This window comes from Carassius auratus, unplaced genomic scaffold (genome assembly GCF_003368295.1).
Source record: "Carassius auratus strain Wakin unplaced genomic scaffold, ASM336829v1 scaf_tig00040456, whole genome shotgun sequence".
Classification (NCBI taxonomy): domain Eukaryota; kingdom Metazoa; phylum Chordata; class Actinopteri; order Cypriniformes; family Cyprinidae; genus Carassius; species Carassius auratus.
The window spans coordinates 1-13822 of NW_020526597.1; the positions used below are offsets into that span (position 1 = coordinate 1).

Below are 13822 nucleotides of genomic sequence, written 5' to 3' on the forward strand. Positions count from 1 at the left end.
CTCATTACCTTATGTTCCATCTCACATCTGCATCTCATGATTTGCTTTGTCGCAGCCTTGGCACCGTGGACTTTGCAGTCCCGCGCATAATGCCCTGCTCAAAACGTCTCGACATTTGAATTGTGGACAGTCCTTTTCTCATGTTCCACACTTACACAGATCCTGCATGTCTTCAATTGGTTGTCATGAATCACTCTGTAGTACTGCACTCCTTCTTCAGTCATGAACCTGGTATTATATGGCAAAGATGTCACTTCTTTTGGAAACTTTACCTTTATAAAACGTGTTCCGTCCGCCACTGTTGTCCCCGGATGATATCTCCTTCTTAGAGGCAATATGGGAGTTACTCCCCAATCTATCAGTTTTTGAATGATTTCCTCATCTTCTATATAGCTGGGCAGACTCAAGAAAGATACCATCCTTTCTGTTGCACACAGTTTCCTTATCTCACATTCTTTTCCGTTAATCATGATTCCATTCAACAGTGAATCACAGTCCAACTCACTTTCCATAGTCATTTCAAATTCATTGTTATTCTTTCTTCTTAGTCCGATCAGTTTTCCAATTCCTACTTTCTCTTCAACTGATTTAATTATCATTATTACTGTTGTGTTTTCTATATCTTTTACAGTCATTGTTAATGTTGCTTCTTTTCTGTATTGCCTCTGATACTTTGTTTGGTGGCTCAATTTCTTTATCATTTGCTGTGGTTGAGATAAATCATTTCTTTTTCTTCACCTCCATTATTAGTTCCAGTACCTTCAGTTGTTTGTAGTTCTATTTTTCTGTCTTGTCCATTGGTTTTTCCATCTTCTTTTCTCCTTGAAACCACCTTTGCCCAAGTCTCATTCCTGCTTTCAGCATTCCCTTCATTCATATTCCTTTCCATCTCGTCAGCAACATATCCAGATTCTCTGATCCCCATCTCATGTCCATTTGACAGTCCGTGTCCTTTGTCCATTAAATCTGTCATTTTGTTGTATGAAACCCCAAACAGTATAAACTGTTTGGGGTTAAAAAAACACTAACTAATATAAACTCAACACAAACAAAAAAACAAACCAACTAATAAAACTAAACCAAACTACAAAATGGAAGAGCCTCTCTCTTCCTACTACTGCCAACTCACTTCCTGTTGCACTCTAGCGCCCTCAGGTTGGTATGGCCATAAGCGAAGACTGCTGCAAAGAGAGAGCTATTTAAAGATCAGTCAATCTAATCGCCGGTACATTATATAAGTAGGAAAGAAAACCCTAAAGCTTAAAGCACCTGGTATTCCCAGGCGGTCTCCCATCCAAGCACTAACCAGGCCAATACCTGCTAAGATTAAGAGATCGGGCATTGACTCTTTTTTTTTTTTTTTTTTTTTTTTAAGATTATTATATAATTAGTAATAAATTTCCAATAATATTAGAGCACCTGGTATTCCGAGGCGGTCTCCCATCCAGACACTAAACAGGTCCATGACTGCTAAGATTCAAAGAATGGGCATTGACTCTTTTTTTTTTCAAGATTATTATATAATTTGTGAAAAATTGACAAAAATCTTAAAGCAACTGGTATTACCAGGGGGTCTCCCATCCAATTACTAACCAGGCCCAAACCTGCTTAGCTTCCGAGCTCAGACATGATCTGGCATAGACAAGGGTGGTATGGCCATAAGCGAAGACTGCTGCAAAGAGAGAGCTATTTAAAGATCAGCCAATCTAATATAAGTAGGAAAGAAAACCCTAAAGCTTAAAGCACCTGGTATTCCCAGGCGGTCTCCCATCCAAGCACTAACCAGGCCAATACCTGCTAAGATTAAGAGATCGGGCATTGACTCTTTTTTTTTTTTTTTTTTTTTTAAGATTATTATATAATTAGTAATAAATTTCCAATAATATTAGAGCACCTGGTTTTCCGAGGCGGTCTCCCATCCAAACACTAAACAGGTCCATAGCTGCTAAGATTCAAAGATTGGGCATTGACTCTTTTTGTTTCAAGATAATTATATAATTAGTACAAATTTCCAAAAATATTACAGCAACTGGTATTCCGAGGCGGTCTCCCATCCAAGCACTAAACAGGTCCATACCTCCTAAGATTCAAAGATTGGGCATTTACTCTTTTTTTTTTTTTTGTTGCAAGATTATTATGTAATTAGTAAAAATTGCCAAAAATATTACAGCAACTGGTATTTCCCGGCCGTCTTCCATCCAAGTACTAACCAGGCAAAACCTGCTATTATTGACTTTTTTTTTTTTTTCAAGATTATTATATAATTTGTGAAAAATTTCCAAAAATCTTAAAGCAACTGGTATTACCAGGGTGTCTCCCATCCAATTACTAACCAGGCCCATACCTGCTAAGATTCAGATATGGGGCATTGACTCCTTTCTTTTTGTCTTGCAAGATTATTATATAATTTGTGAAAAATTTCCAAAAATCTTAAAGCAACTGGTATTACCAGGGGGTCTGCCATCCAATTACTAACCAGGCCGAAACCTGCTTAGTTTCCGAGCTCAGACATGATCTGGCATAGCCAGGGTGGAATGGCCATAAGCGAAGACTGCTGCAAAGAGAGAGCTATTTAAAGATCAGCCAATCTAATCGCCGGTACATTATACAGGACCAAACCTGCTTAGCTTCCGAGAGCAGACGAGATCAGGCATAGCCAGGTTGTTACGGTCGCAAGCGAAGGATACTGCAAAGAGAAGACTATTTAAAGATCAGCCAATCAAATCACCCATACATTATATAAGTAGGAATGAAAATCCAAAAGCTTACAGCACCTGGTATTCCGAGGCGGTCTCCAATCCAAGCACTAACCAGGCCAATACCTGCTAAGATTAAGAGATCGGGCATTGGCTCTTTTTTTTAAAGATTATTATATAATTAGTAATAAATTTCCAATAATATTAGAGCACCTGGTATTACCAGGGGGTCTCCCATCCAAACACTACACAGGTCAATGACTGCTAAGATTCAAAGATTGGGCATTCACTCTTTTTTTTTCAAGATTATTATATAATTTGTGAAAAATTTACAAAAATCTTAAAGCAACTGGTATTACCAGGGGGTCTCCCATCCAATTACTAACCAGGCCCAAACCTGCTTAGCTTCCGAGCTCAGACATGATCTGGCATAGCCAGGGTGGTATGGCCATAAGCGAAGACTGCTGCAAAGAGAGAGCTATTTAAAGATCAGTCAATCTAATCGCCGGTACATTATATAAGTAGGAAAGAAAACCCTAAAGCTTAAAGCACCTGGTATTCCCAGGCGGTCTCCCATCCAAGCACTAACCAGGCCAATACCTGCTAAGATTAAGAGATCGGGCATTGACTCTTTTTTTTTTTTTTAAGATTATTATATAATTAGTAATAAATTTCCAATAATATTAGAGCACCTGGTATTCCGAGGCGGTCTCCCATCCAGACACTAAACAGGTCCATGACTGCTAAGATTCAAAGAATGGGCATTGACTCTTTTTTTTTCAAGATTATTATATAATTTGTGAAAAATTTACAAAAATCTTAAAGCAACTGGTATTACCAGGGGGTCTCCCATCCAATTACTAACCAGGCCCAAACCTGCTTAGCTTCCGAGCTCAGACATGATCTGGCATAGCCAGGGTGGTATGGCCATAAGCGAAGACTGCTGCAAAGAGAGAGCTATTTAAAGATCAGTCAATCTAATCGCCGGTACATTATATAAGTAGGAAAGAAAACCCTAAAGCTTAAAGCACCTGGTATTCCCAGGCGGTCTCCCATCCAAGCACTAACCAGGCCAATACCTGCTAAGATTAAGAGATCGGGCATTGACTCTTTTTTTTTTTTTTTTTTTTTTAAGATTATTATATAATTAGTAATAAATTTCCAATAATATTAGAGCACCTGGTATTCCGAGGCGGTCTCCCATCCAGACACTAAACAGGTCCATGACTGCTAAGATTCAAAGAATGGGCATTGACTCTTTTTTTTTTCAAGATTATTATATAATTTGTGAAAAATTTTCAAAAATCTTAAAGCAACTGGTATTACCAGGGGGTCTCCCATCCAATTACTAACCAGGCCCAAACCTGCTTAGCTTCCGAGCTCAGACATGATCTGGCATAGACAGGGTGGTATGGCCATAAGCGAAGACTGCTGCAAAGAGAGAGCTATTTAAAGATCAGCCAATCTAATATAAGTAGGAAAGAAAACCCTAAAGCTTAAAGCACCTGGTATTCCCAGGCGGTCTCCCATCCAAGCACTAACCAGGCCAATACCTGCTAAGATTAAGAGATGGGGCATTGACTCTTTTTTTTTTTTTTTTTTTTTAAAGATTATTATATAATTAGTAATGAATTTCCAATAATATTAGAGCACCTGGTTTTCCGAGGCGGTCTCCCATCCAAACACTAAACAGGTCCATAGCTGCTAAGATTCAAAGATTGGGCATTGACTCTTTTTGTTTCAAGATAATTATATAATTAGTACAAATTTCCAAAAATATTACAGCAACTGGTATTCCGAGGCGGTCTCCCATCCAAGCACTAAACAGGTCCATTCCTCCTAAGATCCAAAGATTGGGCATTTACTCTTTTTTTTTTTGTTGTTGCAAGATTATTATGTAATTAGTAAAAATTGCCAAAAATATTACAGCAACTGGTATTTCCCGGCCGTCTTCCATCCAAGTACTAACCAGGCAAAACCTGCTGTTATTGACTTTTTTTTTTTTTTCAAGATTATTATATAATTTGTGAAAAATTTCCAAAAATCTTAAAGCAACTGGTATTACCAGGGTGTCTCCCATCCAATTACTAACCAGGCCCATACCTGCTAAGATTCAGATATGGGGCATTGACTCCTTTCTTTTTTTCTTGCAAGATTATTATATAATTTGTGAAAAATTTCCAAAAATCTTAAAGCAACTGGTATTACCAGGGGGTCTGCCATCCAATTACTAACCAGGCCGAAACCTGCTTAGTTTCCGAGCTCAGACATGATCTGGCATAGCCAGGGTGGAATGGCCATAAGCGAAGACTGCTGCAAAGAGAGAGCTATTTAAAGATCAGCCAATCTAATCGCCGGTACATTATACAGGACCAAACCTGCTTAGCTTCCGAGAGCAGACGAGATCAGGCATAGCCAGGTTGTTACGGTCGCAAGCGAAGGATACTGCAAAGAGAAGACTATTTAAAGATCAGCCAATCAAATCGCCCATACATTATATAAGTAGGAATGAAAATCCAAAAGCTTACAGCACCTGGTATTCCGAGGCGGTCTCCCATCCAAGCACTAACCAGGCCAATACCTGCTAAGATTAAGAGATCGGGCATTGGCTCTTTTTTTTTAAGATTATTATATAATTAGTAATAAATTTCCAATAATATTAGAGCACCTGGTATTAACAGGGGGTCTCCCATCCAAACACTACACAGGTCAATGACTGCTAAGATTCAAAGAATGGGCATTCACTCTTTTTTTTTCAAGATTATTATATAATTTGTGAAAAATTTACAAAAATCTTAAAGCAACTGGTATTACCAGGGGGTCTCCCATCCAATTACTAACCAGGCCCAAACCTGCTTAGCTTCCGAGCTCAGACATGATCTGGCATAGCTTTTTTTTTTTTTTTTTTTTTTTTTTTTACATTCAAAAATTGTCATATTACAACATTCCATAAATATTTTGCACAATAAAGTCTTATTTCCTTTTAAAACAGTCTTTTAACATTTTTTTTCTAAAAAAGACTCAAATCAATATTAAAAGAATAATTAACACATTTTAAAAACAATCAAAATCATATTTTTGCAATAATACATTAAAATGAAAATATGTCATTTCAAGGAATTGATTCCCTTTTACACTTTTTTTTACAAACACTTATTTTTCATCTTTCATATTATAGTAACAAAACAGAACATTTAGAATAAGACACATCTTTATCCTAAAAAAATTGCACACTTGTATTTTTGTCTTCTTTTGTTTGACCATGTTTCTTCTGCTCCATTTAATAAACCTTGCAATGTTTAAGATGCAATTTAAAAAACACTCATTCTTGACATTTATTAAAATAGCGACACCTCTTTTCCTTCCTATATCACAATTACTATGCATTTCTCCATTCCACAATTTTCTAATTTCATGACTTATTTTATCTTCCCACCTCATTCCTTGTAGACATAACATATCACTCTTTTTAGTCAGACACATCAATATTTCAAACCTTAGACTTTGGGATAAGTCTCTAGCCTTCAATGAAACCATACTTAGATAACTCATTAAGGAAAACACAGGATAAACCAATAACCACCACTCAATTAGTTCCATTGTCTTTAAAGAAAACATGTCTTGCTTCCCCCATTTCCACTTTTCCTCCTTTCCTTTAGCGCTTCTCTTCTTATTTTCTGCTTTTTAAGAACCTGTTGAATGTCTACTCCACCTTTTGTTCTTGCTTTTACACCTCTATTCAGTCTTTCTATTCCTTTATTTTCCAAACCAAAAATCCTCCCCCCATTTTCCACTTCTCTTACCTCCGGCAGTATCTTCATTCCCTTATCCTCATCCTTTTCTTGACCTTTTTCATAGTCCATCCCAGTCGTGTCCACTTCTTCCTTTTCCTTAGAAAAGTCTTTGTTAATCAGATTTATTTCCTCTTTGTCTACTCCTTCTCCTGTCTCCATTTCTTGTTCTCCATCTTTGTTCTTTTCTTCATTCTCATCTTTGTTGGTTTCCTCCTCCTCCTCATTGTCCTGTTCCTCTTCCTCTCCTTGAGTCTGCCGCAGTGAATCATTTAAATGCTCAGTTGCAGTATCTCCCATCACCTCCTGTACGTCCATATTTGTGTCCTCATTTACCTTATGTTCCATCTCACATCTGCATCTCATGATTGCTTTGTCGCAGCCTTGGCACCGTGGGACTTTGCAGTCCCGCGCATAATGCCCCTGCTCAAAACAGTCTCGACATTTGAATTGTGGACAGTCCTTTTTCTCATGTTCCACACTTACACAGATCCTGCATGTCTTCAATTGGTTGTCATGAATCACTCTGTAGTACTGCACTCCTTCTTCAGTCATGAACCTGGTATTATATGGCAAAGATGTCACTTCTTTTGGAAACTTTACCTTTATAAAACGTGTTCCGTCCGCCACTGTTGTCCCCGGATGATATCTCCTTCTTAGAGGCAATATGGGAGTTACTCCCCAATCTATCAGTTTTTGAATGATTTCCTCATCTTCTATATAGCTGGGCAGACTCAAGAAAGATACCATCCTTTCTGTTGCACACAGTTTCCTTATCTCACATTCTTTTCCGTTAATCATGATTCCATTCAACAGTGAATCACAGTCCAACTCACTTTCCATAGTCATTTCAAATTCATTGTTATTCTTTCTTCTTAGTCCGATCAGTTTTCCAATTCCTACTTTCTCTTCAACTGATTTAATTATCATTATTACTGTTGTGTTTTCTATATCTTTTACAGTCATTGTTAATGTTGCTTCTTTTCTGTATTGCCTCTGATACTTTGTTTGGTGGCTCAATTTCTTTATCATTTGCTGTGGTTGAGATAAATCATTTCTTTTTTCTTCACCTCCATTATTAGTTCCAGTACCTTCAGTTGTTTGTAGTTCTATTTTTCTGTCTTGTCCATTGGTTTTTCCATCTTCTTTTCTCCTTGAAACCACCTTTGCCCAAGTCTCATTCCTGCTTTCAGCATTCCCTTCATTCATATTCCTTTCCATCTCGTCAGCAACATATCCAGATTCTCTGATCCCCATCTCATGTCCATTTGACAGTCCGTGTCCTTTGTCCATTAAATCTGTCATTTTGTTGTATGAAACCCCAAACAGTATAAACTGTTTGGGGTTAAAAAAACACTAACTAATATAAACTCAACACAAACAAAAAAACAAACCAACTAATAAAACTAAACCAAACTACAAAATGGAAGAGCCTCTCTCTTCCTACTACTGCCAACTCACTTCCTGTTGCACTCTAGCGCCCTCAGGTTGGTATGGCCATAAGCGAAGACTGCTGCAAAGAGAGAGCTATTTAAAGATCAGTCAATCTAATCGCCGGTACATTATATAAGTAGGAAAGAAAACCCTAAAGCTTAAAGCACCTGGTATTCCCAGGCGGTCTCCCATCCAAGCACTAACCAGGCCAATACCTGCTAAGATTAAGAGATCGGGCATTGACTCTTTTTTTTTTTTTTTTTTTTTTTTTAAGATTATTATATAATTAGTAATAAATTTCCAATAATATTAGAGCACCTGGTATTCCGAGGCGGTCTCCCATCCAGACACTAAACAGGTCCATGACTGCTAAGATTCAAAGAATGGGCATTGACTCTTTTTTTTTTCAAGATTATTATATAATTTGTGAAAAATTGACAAAAATCTTAAAGCAACTGGTATTACCAGGGGGTCTCCCATCCAATTACTAACCAGGCCCAAACCTGCTTAGCTTCCGAGCTCAGACATGATCTGGCATAGACAAGGGTGGTATGGCCATAAGCGAAGACTGCTGCAAAGAGAGAGCTATTTAAAGATCAGCCAATCTAATATAAGTAGGAAAGAAAACCCTAAAGCTTAAAGCACCTGGTATTCCCAGGCGGTCTCCCATCCAAGCACTAACCAGGCCAATACCTGCTAAGATTAAGAGATCGGGCATTGACTCTTTTTTTTTTTTTTTTTTTTTAAGATTATTATATAATTAGTAATAAATTTCCAATAATATTAGAGCACCTGGTTTTCCGAGGCGGTCTCCCATCCAAACACTAAACAGGTCCATAGCTGCTAAGATTCAAAGATTGGGCATTGACTCTTTTTGTTTCAAGATAATTATATAATTAGTACAAATTTCCAAAAATATTACAGCAACTGGTATTCCGAGGCGGTCTCCCATCCAAGCACTAAACAGGTCCATACCTCCTAAGATTCAAAGATTGGGCATTTACTCTTTTTTTTTTTTTTGTTGCAAGATTATTATGTAATTAGTAAAAATTGCCAAAAATATTACAGCAACTGGTATTTCCCGGCCGTCTTCCATCCAAGTACTAACCAGGCAAAACCTGCTATTATTGACTTTTTTTTTTTTTTCAAGATTATTATATAATTTGTGAAAAATTTCCAAAAATCTTAAAGCAACTGGTATTACCAGGGTGTCTCCCATCCAATTACTAACCAGGCCCATACCTGCTAAGATTCAGATATGGGGCATTGACTCCTTTCTTTTTGTCTTGCAAGATTATTATATAATTTGTGAAAAATTTCCAAAAATCTTAAAGCAACTGGTATTACCAGGGGGTCTGCCATCCAATTACTAACCAGGCCGAAACCTGCTTAGTTTCCGAGCTCAGACATGATCTGGCATAGCCAGGGTGGAATGGCCATAAGCGAAGACTGCTGCAAAGAGAGAGCTATTTAAAGATCAGCCAATCTAATCGCCGGTACATTATACAGGACCAAACCTGCTTAGCTTCCGAGAGCAGACGAGATCAGGCATAGCCAGGTTGTTACGGTCGCAAGCGAAGGATACTGCAAAGAGAAGACTATTTAAAGATCAGCCAATCAAATCACCCATACATTATATAAGTAGGAATGAAAATCCAAAAGCTTACAGCACCTGGTATTCCGAGGCGGTCTCCAATCCAAGCACTAACCAGGCCAATACCTGCTAAGATTAAGAGATCGGGCATTGGCTCTTTTTTTTAAAGATTATTATATAATTAGTAATAAATTTCCAATAATATTAGAGCACCTGGTATTACCAGGGGGTCTCCCATCCAAACACTACACAGGTCAATGACTGCTAAGATTCAAAGATTGGGCATTCACTCTTTTTTTTTTCAAGATTATTATATAATTTGTGAAAAATTTACAAAAATCTTAAAGCAACTGGTATTACCAGGGGGTCTCCCATCCAATTACTAACCAGGCCCAAACCTGCTTAGCTTCCGAGCTCAGACATGATCTGGCATAGCCAGGGTGGTATGGCCATAAGCGAAGACTGCTGCAAAGAGAGAGCTATTTAAAGATCAGTCAATCTAATCGCCGGTACATTATATAAGTAGGAAAGAAAACCCTAAAGCTTAAAGCACCTGGTATTCCCAGGCGGTCTCCCATCCAAGCACTAACCAGGCCAATACCTGCTAAGATTAAGAGATCGGGCATTGACTCTTTTTTTTTTTTTTAAGATTATTATATAATTAGTAATAAATTTCCAATAATATTAGAGCACCTGGTATTCCGAGGCGGTCTCCCATCCAGACACTAAACAGGTCCATGACTGCTAAGATTCAAAGAATGGGCATTGACTCTTTTTTTTTCAAGATTATTATAGAATTTGTGAAAAATTTACAAAAATCTTAAAGCAACTGGTATTACCAGGGGGTCTCCCATCCAATTACTAACCAGGCCCAAACCTGCTTAGCTTCCGAGCTCAGACATGATCTGGCATAGCCAGGGTGGTATGGCCATAAGCGAAGACTGCTGCAAAGAGAGAGCTATTTAAAGATCAGTCAATCTAATCGCCGGTACATTATATAAGTAGGAAAGAAAACCCTAAAGCTTAAAGCACCTGGTATTCCCAGGCGGTCTCCCATCCAAGCACTAACCAGGCCAATACCTGCTAAGATTAAGAGATCGGGCATTGACTCTTTTTTTTTTTTTTTTTTTTTTTAAGATTATTATATAATTAGTAATAAATTTCCAATAATATTAGAGCACCTGGTATTCCGAGGCGGTCTCCCATCCAGACACTAAACAGGTCCATGACTGCTAAGATTCAAAGAATGGGCATTGACTCTTTTTTTTTTCAAGATTATTATATAATTTGTGAAAAATTGACAAAAATCTTAAAGCAACTGGTATTACCAGGGGGTCTCCCATCCAATTACTAACCAGGCCCAAACCTGCTTAGCTTCCGAGCTCAGACATGATCTGGCATAGACAAGGGTGGTATGGCCATAAGCGAAGACTGCTGCAAAGAGAGAGCTATTTAAAGATCAGCCAATCTAATATAAGTAGGAAAGAAAACCCTAAAGCTTAAAGCACCTGGTATTCCCAGGCGGTCTCCCATCCAAGCACTAACCAGGCCAATACCTGCTAAGATTAAGAGATCGGGCATTGACTCTTTTTTTTTTTTTTTTTTTTTTTAAGATTATTATATAATTAGTAATAAATTTCCAATAATATTAGAGCACCTGGTTTTCCGAGGCGGTCTCCCATCCAAACACTAAACAGGTCCATAGCTGCTAAGATTCAAAGATTGGGCATTGACTCTTTTTGTTTCAAGATAATTATATAATTAGTACAAATTTCCAAAAATATTACAGCAACTGGTATTCCGAGGCGGTCTCCCATCCAAGCACTAAACAGGTCCATACCTCCTAAGATTCAAAGATTGGGCATTTACTCTTTTTTTTTTTTTGTTGCAAGATTATTATGTAATTAGTAAAAATTGCCAAAAATATTACAGCAACTGGTATTTCCCGGCCGTCTTCCATCCAAGTACTAACCAGGCAAAACCTGCTATTATTGACTTTTTTTTTTTTTTCAAGATTATTATATAATTTGTGAAAAATTTCCAAAAATCTTAAAGCAACTGGTATTACCAGGGTGTCTCCCATCCAATTACTAACCAGGCCCATACCTGCTAAGATTCAGATATGGGGCATTGACTCCTTTCTTTTTTCTTGCAAGATTATTATATAATTTGTGAAAAATTTCCAAAAATCTTAAAGCAACTGGTATTACCAGGGGGTCTGCCATCCAATTACTAACCAGGCCGAAACCTGCTTAGTTTCCGAGCTCAGACATGATCTGGCATAGCCAGGGTGGAATGGCCATAAGCGAAGACTGCTGCAAAGAGAGAGCTATTTAAAGATCAGCCAATCTAATCGCCGGTACATTATACAGGACCAAACCTGCTTAGCTTCCGAGAGCAGACGAGATCAGGCATAGCCAGGTTGTTACGGTCGCAAGCGAAGGATACTGCAAAGAGAAGACTATTTAAAGATCAGCCAATCAAATCGCCCATACATTATATAAGTAGGAATGAAAATCCAAAAGCTTACAGCACCTGGTATTCCGAGGCGGTCTCCCAATCCAAGCACTAACCAGGCCAATACCTGCTAAGATTAAGAGATCGGGCATTGGCTCTTTTTTTTAAAGATTATTATATAATTAGTAATAAATTTCCAATAATATTAGAGCACCTGGTATTACCAGGGGGTCTCCCATCCAAACACTACACAGGTCAATGACTGCTAAGATTCAAAGATTGGGCATTCACTCTTTTTTTTTCAAGATTATTATATAATTTGTGAAAAATTTACAAAAATCTTAAAGCAACTGGTATTACCAGGGGGTCTCCCATCCAATTACTAACCAGGCCCAAACCTGCTTAGCTTCCGAGCTCAGACATGATCTGGCATAGCCAGGGTGGTATGGCCATAAGCGAAGACTGCTGCAAAGAGAGAGCTATTTAAAGATCAGTCAATCTAATCGCCGGTACATTATATAAGTAGGAAAGAAAACCCTAAAGCTTAAAGCACCTGGTATTCCCAGGCGGTCTCCCATCCAAGCACTAACCAGGCCAATACCTGCTAAGATTAAGAGATCGGGCATTGACTCTTTTTTTTTTTTTAAGATTATTATATAATTAGTAATAAATTTCCAATAATATTAGAGCACCTGGTATTCCGAGGCGGTCTCCCATCCAGACACTAAACAGGTCCATGACTGCTAAGATTCAAAGAATGGGCATTGACTCTTTTTTTTTCAAGATTATTATATAATTTGTGAAAAATTTACAAAAATCTTAAAGCAACTGGTATTACCAGGGGGTCTCCCATCCAATTACTAACCAGGCCCAAACCTGCTTAGCTTCCGAGCTCAGACATGATCTGGCATAGCCAGGGTGGTATGGCCATAAGCGAAGACTGCTGCAAAGAGAGAGCTATTTAAAGATCAGTCAATCTAATCGCCGGTACATTATATAAGTAGGAAAGAAAACCCTAAAGCTTAAAGCACCTGGTATTCCCAGGCGGTCTCCCATCCAAGCACTAACCAGGCCAATACCTGCTAAGATTAAGAGATCGGGCATTGACTCTTTTTTTTTTTTTTTTTTTTAAGATTATTATATAATTAGTAATAAATTTCCAATAATATTAGAGCACCTGGTATTCCGAGGCGGTCTCCCATCCAGACACTAAACAGGTCCATGACTGCTAAGATTCAAAGAATGGGCATTGACTCTTTTTTTTTTCAAGATTATTATATAATTTGTGAAAAATTTTCAAAAATCTTAAAGCAACTGGTATTACCAGGGGGTCTCCCATCCAATTACTAACCAGGCCCAAACCTGCTTAGCTTCCGAGCTCAGACATGATCTGGCATAGACAGGGTGGTATGGCCATAAGCGAAGACTGCTGCAAAGAGAGAGCTATTTAAAGATCAGCCAATCTAATATAAGTAGGAAAGAAAACCCTAAAGCTTAAAGCACCTGGTATTCCCAGGCGGTCTCCCATCCAAGCACTAACCAGGCCAATACCTGCTAAGATTAAGAGATGGGGCATTGACTCTTTTTTTTTTTTTTTTTTTTTTAAAGATTATTATATAATTAGTAATGAATTTCCAATAATATTAGAGCACCTGGTTTTCCGAGGCGGTCTCCCATCCAAACACTAAACAGGTCCATAGCTGCTAAGATTCAAAGATTGGGCATTGACTCTTTTTGTTTCAAGATAATTATATAATTAGTACAAATTTCCAAAAATATTACAGCAACTGGTATTCCGAGGCGGTCTCCCATCCAAGCACTAAACAGGTCCATTCCTCCTAAGATCCAAA

At 38.0% G+C, this 13822-nt stretch overlaps 11 pseudogenes; all 11 read right to left on the bottom strand.

Moving 5' to 3' along the window:
- Nucleotides 1–1544: 1544 nt before the first annotated feature.
- LOC113084727 (uncharacterized) lies at nucleotides 1545–1664 on the bottom strand (annotated as a pseudogene).
- Nucleotides 1665–3033: 1369 nt separating this feature from the next.
- On the bottom strand, nucleotides 3034–3152 carry LOC113084728 (uncharacterized; annotated as a pseudogene).
- Nucleotides 3153–3512: 360 nt separating this feature from the next.
- LOC113084734 (uncharacterized) lies at nucleotides 3513–3631 on the bottom strand (annotated as a pseudogene).
- Nucleotides 3632–4000: 369 nt separating this feature from the next.
- On the bottom strand, nucleotides 4001–4119 carry LOC113084723 (uncharacterized; annotated as a pseudogene).
- Nucleotides 4120–8364: 4245 nt separating this feature from the next.
- Nucleotides 8365–8484, bottom strand: LOC113084729 (uncharacterized; annotated as a pseudogene).
- Nucleotides 8485–9853: 1369 nt separating this feature from the next.
- On the bottom strand, nucleotides 9854–9972 carry LOC113084735 (uncharacterized; annotated as a pseudogene).
- A 360-nt stretch (nucleotides 9973–10332) lies between these two features.
- Nucleotides 10333–10451, bottom strand: LOC113084736 (uncharacterized; annotated as a pseudogene).
- Nucleotides 10452–10821: 370 nt separating this feature from the next.
- Nucleotides 10822–10941, bottom strand: LOC113084730 (uncharacterized; annotated as a pseudogene).
- Nucleotides 10942–12310: 1369 nt separating this feature from the next.
- Nucleotides 12311–12429, bottom strand: LOC113084718 (uncharacterized; annotated as a pseudogene).
- Nucleotides 12430–12788: 359 nt separating this feature from the next.
- LOC113084719 (uncharacterized) lies at nucleotides 12789–12907 on the bottom strand (annotated as a pseudogene).
- A 367-nt stretch (nucleotides 12908–13274) lies between these two features.
- On the bottom strand, nucleotides 13275–13393 carry LOC113084724 (uncharacterized; annotated as a pseudogene).
- Between the last annotated feature and the right edge of the window lie 429 nt (nucleotides 13394–13822).